Below are 8,517 nucleotides of genomic sequence, written 5' to 3'. Positions count from 1 at the left end.
ATCAGCTACTTTGCTAAGGTTCTGTCCTTTCAGCCTCCTTCTGGACGGGAGCTTCTGTAAAAAGCTGGCTGCAGTTCGCCATCTTGGCTCCGCCCCCCCAAACTTTGTGCAATTCTTAAGAAAGGAATATAATACAATTTGTTTCTGGTTTGGTCACCAAATCTGTACAAACATCGCCCTGAAACCACAAAATATTCTTCAAAACAAATATAAAAGCAAAGTCTTGGAAAATCTCCCTTTTGCTCTATCTTTTAGATGAGAATTTGATCTAAAGAGCCATTGTTGGTGGGAACACACCTACGGTGCATTTTATAAGGGTACGTGTTAAATTTACTAAGTCTAGAGTATAAATGTCTGAATAGAATAACTAAGAAAATGCGGCGAAGGCTGTATTAACCAGTTTGATGAAAATATTTCAAATGGTGTATAAAACTAGCACTTTGTACCCCATGATTGCATTAATGTACACAGCTATGATTTAATAAAAAAAAATGCCATTGTTGAATATACGTATAATATCTTCGCACTTTCCTATTATGATATGCAGTTATTCCTGAGTATGTGCAAGGGACTGGTTTCAGGACCCTTACAAAATCTGCGATGCTCAAGTGCCTTGTATAAAATGGTATGGTATTTACATGTAACCTCACATCCTCCTGTATATTTGAAATCATCTCTAGATTACTTACTATACCCAAGACAATATAAATGCTATGTAAATAGTTGTTACACTGTATTGGTTTGTATTTGTATCGATTGTATTGTTATTTTTCTAACATTTTTGATTCCTGATTGATTGAATCTGTGGATGTGAAACTTGCAGACATAGAGGTTGACGGTACTTCCTCACCTCCCCCACAGCGTATTCATCTTCATGGCAGGTGACCAACACGGCGGAAATGAGCACTGATAAACGCTCACCTCACTGGGAATTATCTCTTTGTTATCACCACGTTCCCATTTAATGTGTTTATGACCTCTACGATTCATATAACAGTCTCATTAAGTATGTCAATAAGTTCCAGGGGAATGTGGATGCACTGAGATCTTTCAAAATTTTGGAACAACACACTATATGCTGGTGACTCTCTTTCACATCAATACTGGATTCCACTCCTGGTCCTTCCCTACAAGAGCTGAAACCATGCACTTAAGAAGCTGGTCAGGCATGAATGATGTCATTCCTGCTGAACAACATTTAACAAGAAAGGCTAGGCTGGGCATGGTGGCTCATGCCTGTAGTCCTAGCGCTCTGGGAGGCTGAGGCAGGTGGATTGCTTGAGCTCAGGAGTTTCAGACCAGCCTGAGCAAGAGTGAGGCCCCATTTCATAAAAAAAAAAAAAGGAAAAAAAAAAAAACTAGCTGGGCATTGTGGCAGGTGCCTGTAGTCCCAGCTACTTGGGAGGCTGAGGCAAGAGAATCGCTTAAACCTAAGAGTTGGAAGTTGCTGTGAGTGGTGACAGCACAGCACTCTACTGAGGGTGACATAGTGAGACTCTGTCTCAAAGAAACATAATGAAAATAAATAAGTTAATAAATAGGAAAGGCTGGCAGTTGGGCAGTGCTGCCCAGGATAAGAGGTGACTACACACATAACAAGCACACGGGATCCCTACTCGTCATCCAACCATCCCATTAAACAACTTCTGCAGTTCCCAAAAGACAATGCTGTGTCCCTACCAAAAGATATACATCCTTTGAATGAGTGAAACCCATCCCAGTCCCCAACAGACATGATGATAACCTGAGTATAGCTGGCAAAATAATGGCCCCCTTAAAGATGTCCACATTCTAATCCCCAGAATCTGTGAATATGCCCTGTTACATGGCAAAGGGAAATCAAGTCTTGGGATGGAATTAAGACTGCTTATCACCTGACCTGGAAATGGGAGTTTAGGGCAACGCCCATAGCTCAGTGGATAGAACACTGGCCATATACACTGAGGCTGGTGGGTTCCAACCCGGCCCGAGCGCCTGCTAATTAAAAACCTTTCTACCTGACCTTTGAGCTGATTGCCGATTATAGGTCAGAGGCTTCTCCCTGTTGCAACAGTCCCCTTCCTCCTGTTGCAGTGGTTCCCTCAAATAAAGTCTCTTTTTGCCAGAATCTGGATTTTTTTGGGGGGGGAGGGGCAGAGTCTGACTTTGTCGCCTCTAGTAGAGTGCTGTGTGGCGTCATAGCTCACAGCAACCTCAAACTCCTGGGCTCAAGTGATTCTCTTGCCTCAGCCTCCTGAGTAGCTGGGATTACAGGCACCTCCCACAACACCCGGCTATTTTTAGAGGCGGGGATCTTGCCCTTGCTGATCTCAAACTTGTGAGCTCCTGTGATCCACCTGCCTCGGCCTCTCGGAGTGCTGGGATTCCAGACATAAGCCACCACGCCCTGGATTTGGTTTTTAATCTGACACAGTCTTCCTTGGTTCCAATGTACAGCAGCCCCTTGATTTCCCTTTGGTAATCAGGATCAATCACTGGTAGATTAACTCCTCTTTATGCCCGTTTGTTCAGTGGTACTACAAGGAAACCAAAATGGCCAGGTGGCACTGTCAACTTCCTATTCAGCAGAACCATTATTGTGCCCTTGGTGGAAGCATTCCCACCTTGGGAACTAATAGCTCCAAATCAGCAGAGCTCAAAATTCCTGGAATGGAAGGGAAAAATTCACAAATTGGGCTATTAGGTCTAATTGCAAGAGAAACCACTCCCACCCCCACTTCCACTCCCAATCCTTCATTGTCCAACCTATATACTCCAGCCCCATGTTATGGTCCCTCATTTAAAACATAAACTGCATCCCATGCAGTCAGGATGAGATGTTTCCTTCCAATTGACATTGTAACTGAGTCTTCAGCAAGCCATTCCACCTCTCAATTGGACCAGCTGTTTCTGGGCAACGCAGCGTGACCAGTTATATCCATGGGGTGAGATGCGAGGTAGTACCCAATGCTATGATGATAGATTAGGCATACCATGAGTTCATAGATGGTGGGGCTGGGAGAAGCATTAACAGTAGGGAAGAGAAACCCATGTTTATATTTGTATCTAAATCTATATAATCTATTTTTAGTGAAGATGAATACTTGCGTCCCCCCCCCCCGCCCCCGGTACGGCGGAAGAGGTTCAATGTGGTCAATCTGCCAGCAGGTGGCCCGCTGGTCCTCCTCAGGAATGGTGCCACATCTGCGGCACGGTGTTCATCTCTGACGTCAGCAGGTTCGGGATTCAAGATAGCTGTAACCAGCTCAGCCTTTACGCGGGGAAGTTCATGTCGTTTGCCCCGGCTCAGCTTCCACCCCGCCACCTCAGCCACTTTGTTCACAGGCCCACCGAGCAAGAACTCAGGTGCCTGGAGCAAGAAGTTGACTTTCAAAGATGCATCCGTTATTTTCACAGTCCGTGCCCACTCCCCCATTCCAAGTCTTCGATCCCCATACCTCTTCCCCAAACTTCAGCTCCACTCCCAGCTGCGAGAAACAGCAGAGCCCCTTCCTCCTGCGATGTCCCTCCATCGCCCTCTGCTGGGAAAGCTCAATATTTACAGTGCACGCTGTAAAGGAGAAATGTCTCGAGTGAATCTTGTCCGTTATCCCAGAATGTGTCTTAACGGATCGATTTGGAGCTAAGAGACAATACACTGATAACTGGCACAGCCTCCTCGCTTCAATATAATCAATACATCATCCCATTTGACTCGGAGTACTGTTTACCTATTGAGCTAGTAAATTCTGAGCCTCAGTTTTCTGACCCTTGCCAAATAGCTCAAAAGGCATATTCCTTCACTTTGGATCCATCTGTAATGTGCAAGGCTTAATATTTGCATGTTTTCAGAAACATATTCCCCCAATACTAGAAAGTGACTAGGTCCCCTCATAACCTTGCCTAGAACTCTTGATTCCTTCTTTTTCTACCCCACAGAATATTTACTTCTCCTAAAAATCCAAAATCAAGATATATGTATGTTCATCCCACAGTTGTGGACGCTCCCAAACAGGTGATGGGCTAGCTCCTCTGCAAAGCTTAGGCTTTAAGGCCCTACTGAGAAAAGAAAGATATTGAGAGTTTTCATACTAACCTGCCACTCCCTTTCCTTCCGGTCTTTTTGGTGCAGAAAATGTGCCCTGATATGCATTAGGAAACAAAAGCTGGTGGTCACGAGAGTACCAGAAGCTGGCCTGATGCAACAATCACTTTCTACACTTGAGATTTGACTACTGCTCCAGGGCCATGGGTGTCATGGGCACCAGCAGCTTCTGAGATGGGGTAGGCATCAGTATGTCCTCTGGTCTCTGTGCAGGGTAGGTAGCCTTTTGCCCTGGTTTACCCAGAAAGCTTACAGTGGCAGCAAAACACGCACAAGTGTGCCCCCAATTCTGACAAGCCTCTGTGTGGTTTGGAGGCAGATATTTTCTGCTCTCTTCAATAAAAATTGCAAGCCCTGGCTCGGCGCCTGTAGCTCAGCTACTAGGGCACTGGCCACATACACCAGGACTGGCGGGTTTGAACCTCGCCCAGGCCTGCCAGACATCAATGACAACTACAACAACAATGACAAAAGGCCAGGCATTGTGGCGGGCGCCTGTTGTCCCAGCTACTTAGGAGGCTGAGGCAAGAGAATCGCTTAAGCCCAGGAGTTTGAGGTCTCTGTGAGCTGTTGATGCCACAGCACTCTGCCAAGGCTGACATAGGGAGACTCTGTCTTGGAAAAAAAAAATCTAAAGCCTGTTGTTCTTCAGCCTCTCCATATACAGCAGCCTGGTTCATTACATCATAGACCACTTTGCTTTGGATTGGCTCCTCCCATCTCTCACAGCCCAACTGCTCTCTCCTCCAGCCTCCAAAACTTCTCCATTTATTGGCACCCTCCAATCAGAAGCATCCCCAAGATTGCCTGTTGCCAAATCATCACATTCTTAAATTGTCTCTGTTCTTGCTTCTTGCTCACTCCTCTTTTTTTTTTTTTTTGAGACAGAATCTTGCTATATTGCCCTGGGTAGAGCTCCGTGGCGTCACAGCTCACAGCAAACTCTTGTGCTTAAGCGATTTTCTTGCTTCAGCCTCCCTAGTAGCTGGGACTACAGGTGCGCGTCACAACACCCGGCTAGTTTTTTATTTTAGTTTTTATTTGCATATGGAACACAAAGTGGAGCTGTCCAGTAAGGTCATGTGGCTATAAATAACTGAAGTATTCTGCTGAACAATCAACTGACCAGAGCTCCAGTGGCGCAATTGGTTAGTGCATAGTACTGATATGATGGAATACAGTCATGCTGAGGTTGTGAGTTCGAATCTCACCTGGAGTACATTGTTCTTTGTTTTGGTTTTTTTTTTCCATTTTTTAAAAATTTTATTTCGTTGCTTATTTTTTATTTCTTTCCTTTTTTTTTTTTTTTTTTAGTTAAGACAGAGTCCCACCCTATACCCCTGAGTAGAGTACAGTGGCTTGGTAGCTCACTGCAACCTCAAACTCCGGCTTGTGGCATCCTGCTGCCTCAGCCTCCGGAAGCTGCTGGGATTACAGGCCCTCGCTGCAGCGCCTGGCTGGGTTTTTCCATTTTTTTCATGAGTCGGAGTCTCACTTTCACTCAGGCGAGTCTCGAACTCCAGAGCTCCAGCGATTCTCCCTCCTCAGCCTCCCACAGTGCTGGGATTACAGGCATGAGCCATCGCGCCTGGCCACATTGTTTTTTGTTGAGACAGTTTCACTATGTCCCCCTCGGTAGAGTGCCGTGGTGTCACAGCTCACAGCAACTTCAAACTCTTGAGCTCAAGCCATTCTCTTGCCTCAGCCTCCCAAGTAACTGGGGCCACAGGTGCCCACCACAACGCCTGGCTATTTTGTTGTTGTTATTTCAGTTGTCACTGTTGTTTTAGCTGGCTGGCTGGGTTGGAACTCACCAGCCTCTGTGTATGTGGCCAGCGCCCTACCCACTGAGTCACGGGCGCTGCCCTCGCTCATTCAGCTTATCCACATGCACCTGAAGACTTTCCTTCTCTCAGCAGCCCAGCCCTCCGCAAGTGTTGGGATGATAGCAGTTGTACTGTCAAGGCGAATCCTTACATACTAAAGCTCCACACTGGTGTCATGTGGGGCCCTATGGTGAAGAGACTAGGGATCAGGTTCTAAAATCACTCCTGAACTTGATAGGAATAAGACATTTTTAATTGAATCATATCAGCCACTTGGATTGTCCTCTCATGGCCATAGATATATATTTTTCCTTTTGGGATCATTTTAATAATTCTAAGGGAGAAGTTGGAGTTCAGCAGAGAGAAGTACAAGTAGGAAGTGAAAAGTTTGCTAAGCAGAGACAATCCTGTAGCAATAATTATGACCATTATTGAAAATGATTATCTTCTCTAAAGGATTTTCAGTTTCCTCTTTTAGAAGCTTCTAATTTTCTTCTTGCCCTTTTCATTTTATAAGCAATTATCTGTAAGTACAACTGAAGTGCCAGGGATCTGAGTTGTTATTCTTAAAACTGAAAACTATGAAGTCTAAGGAATAAATGGGAAAATTGATCATACTTTTCACATGCTGCCTCTGTGGGTTTTGTTGTTATTTTTAAGGGTGTGATTTCTATTAAAAAGGAAAACAAGCTATTGAAGCTACCGTGTTTGTTTTCATTATAAGTCATCACATTAACCATTCTTTTTTTTTTTTTTTGAGCCAGAGTCTCACAAGTCGGTAGAGTGCCATGGCATCACAGCTCACAGCAACCTCCAATTCTTGGGCTTACGCGATTCTCTTGCCTCAGCCTCCCAAGTAGCTGGGACTACAGGCACTTGTCACAACGCCCAGCTATTTTTTGTTGCAGTTGTCATTGTCATTTGGCCTGGGCCGGGTTCAAACCCACCAGCCTCGGTATATGTGTAACCACTGTACTACTGGCACCGAGACTGTTCTTTTTTTTCCTTTGAGGCAAGATCTCTGTTTGTTGTTGCCTGGGCTGGAGTGCAGTGGCATCATTATAGTTCACTGCAGCCTCAAAGTACTGAGCTCAAGATGTGAATTAACCCAATCCCTTCCTACATTGTCAATATTTTAGAATTCTAAAGTTCTTTTTTTTTTCTTTTTTCTTGATTCCCTCAGGAAAGCTACAGGTCAAAATTAATGATTTCCAGTTTGGTAAGTAACTACTAGCTTTGAAGAACTCCCCACCTTTCCATTTCCCTCCTCCTTCCCATCCCTCTTCTCTGTGTCACACCCCCCCCCTTTCCAATACCATCTCTCCACAGAGTTATAGGCAGTTTCGAAGCAAATTGCTTGAGTCTGGCTTCCTGGGAAGCCTAGATATGACATATTCAGTGATGTGCTGGGACTGATTTGTACTGGTGTGAGGTTATTGCGGACATTCCTTCCCAACCTCACATTTAGTGACATATGTTGGGAACTTGAACTTGGCGCCTTGGGAGCTTTTACTCCACAGAAGCTGGTCAACAGTACAAATTAGGTGTTTTCTTTTTGCTTTGCAGAGATCTGGTTGTTAACCGTTTACCAGCACACATATCCCTTTTGGGTTCTCATCTGTTTAGACATGGACTCTCTTCCTGAACCTGGTAGGAGTATATTTGGTTGAAAACCCAACTGAACAATAATGTAATAGCTTGGTCTCATAGCAGGTGTTGTTGGGGGTCATCCTGTTTGTACTGTAGTGGCTCGACTACACCATGAGGAGTCATGCTTTTGCATTCATCCAGCTCTACCCTCCTTAGCATGTTGGCCCAGTGGCTCCTTCTTTCAACCAGGTATTGTGCACCCACACAAAAGACTGTGCCCATGGCCTCCAATAGCCTCAAGATATCCTGGTAAACACATGCATAGCTCTTCGACCTTTGCAGTCGAGAAACGCAAGAGAGAAGGTGGAAGGGATTGGATTTCGGACGAGAGAGCCCCAAATACATTCATGCCTATTTGTCCCCTGATGTTAGAAAGATTGAGAGTCAGTAGAAAGAATGAGTTAAATAAAGCATGAAAGGACCAGATGCTTTTACTTCATTTCTTCTAGAAACAGTTGTGATGTTGTGGTCCCAAATTTGTTGCACGGGACATACCTTTATGTCCTCAAATGCCAGAAGTGCAGAATATTGTTTATCCTTTGTATGCTTCATTTGCACGCAATGGTTTGGGCACACATTTTGGCCTGGGAACGGGAGTCTTTGTAGAGGCTATCACAGAGCCTCTGGAGCTGCCTGTGCTACTCATAACCTGATGCTTTTATAACCTTTTATGGGCTCCTTGATCTGAGGTCTTTTCTCACAAATCAAATGCTTTTATATCCTAGCATGTGCAGTCCTAGCCAGATGGTGACAAGTCTGGTGACAGCCAGGTCTCCAGTGCCTGTGACCCTTTCTCTTCGAGTCCACCTTCCAATCCACAGCGTGTGGTATCGGTTTTCTCTTGCTCTTCAGTGAGCGTGATACAGCACTTACTGCCAGTGATGACCTGCATTTGAGCTCGTTCTCTAAGGCAGACTGCAATTTATAAACTTCCAGTGGAAACATTCAAACACACAG

The 8,517-nt window shown here is 45.0% G+C and overlaps 1 non-coding gene across 1 annotated transcript; it reads left to right on the top strand.

Annotated features, from left to right (window-relative positions):
• Window positions 1-5,214: 5,214 nt before the first annotated feature.
• Window positions 5,215-5,303, top strand: TRNAI-GAU. The gene is given in 2 exon segments: window positions 5,215-5,252; window positions 5,268-5,303. It is a non-coding gene; the product is annotated as a tRNA-Ile (tRNA).
• Window positions 5,304-8,517: the final 3,214 nt, after the last annotated feature.

Source organism: Otolemur garnettii, unplaced genomic scaffold (genome assembly GCF_000181295.1).
Source record: "Otolemur garnettii isolate 467f Iridium unplaced genomic scaffold, OtoGar3 scaffold00109, whole genome shotgun sequence".
Classification (NCBI taxonomy): domain Eukaryota; kingdom Metazoa; phylum Chordata; class Mammalia; order Primates; family Galagidae; genus Otolemur; species Otolemur garnettii.
The sequence above is the reverse complement of the archived record's forward strand: the minus strand, read 5'-3'. Positions and strand labels throughout refer to the sequence as shown.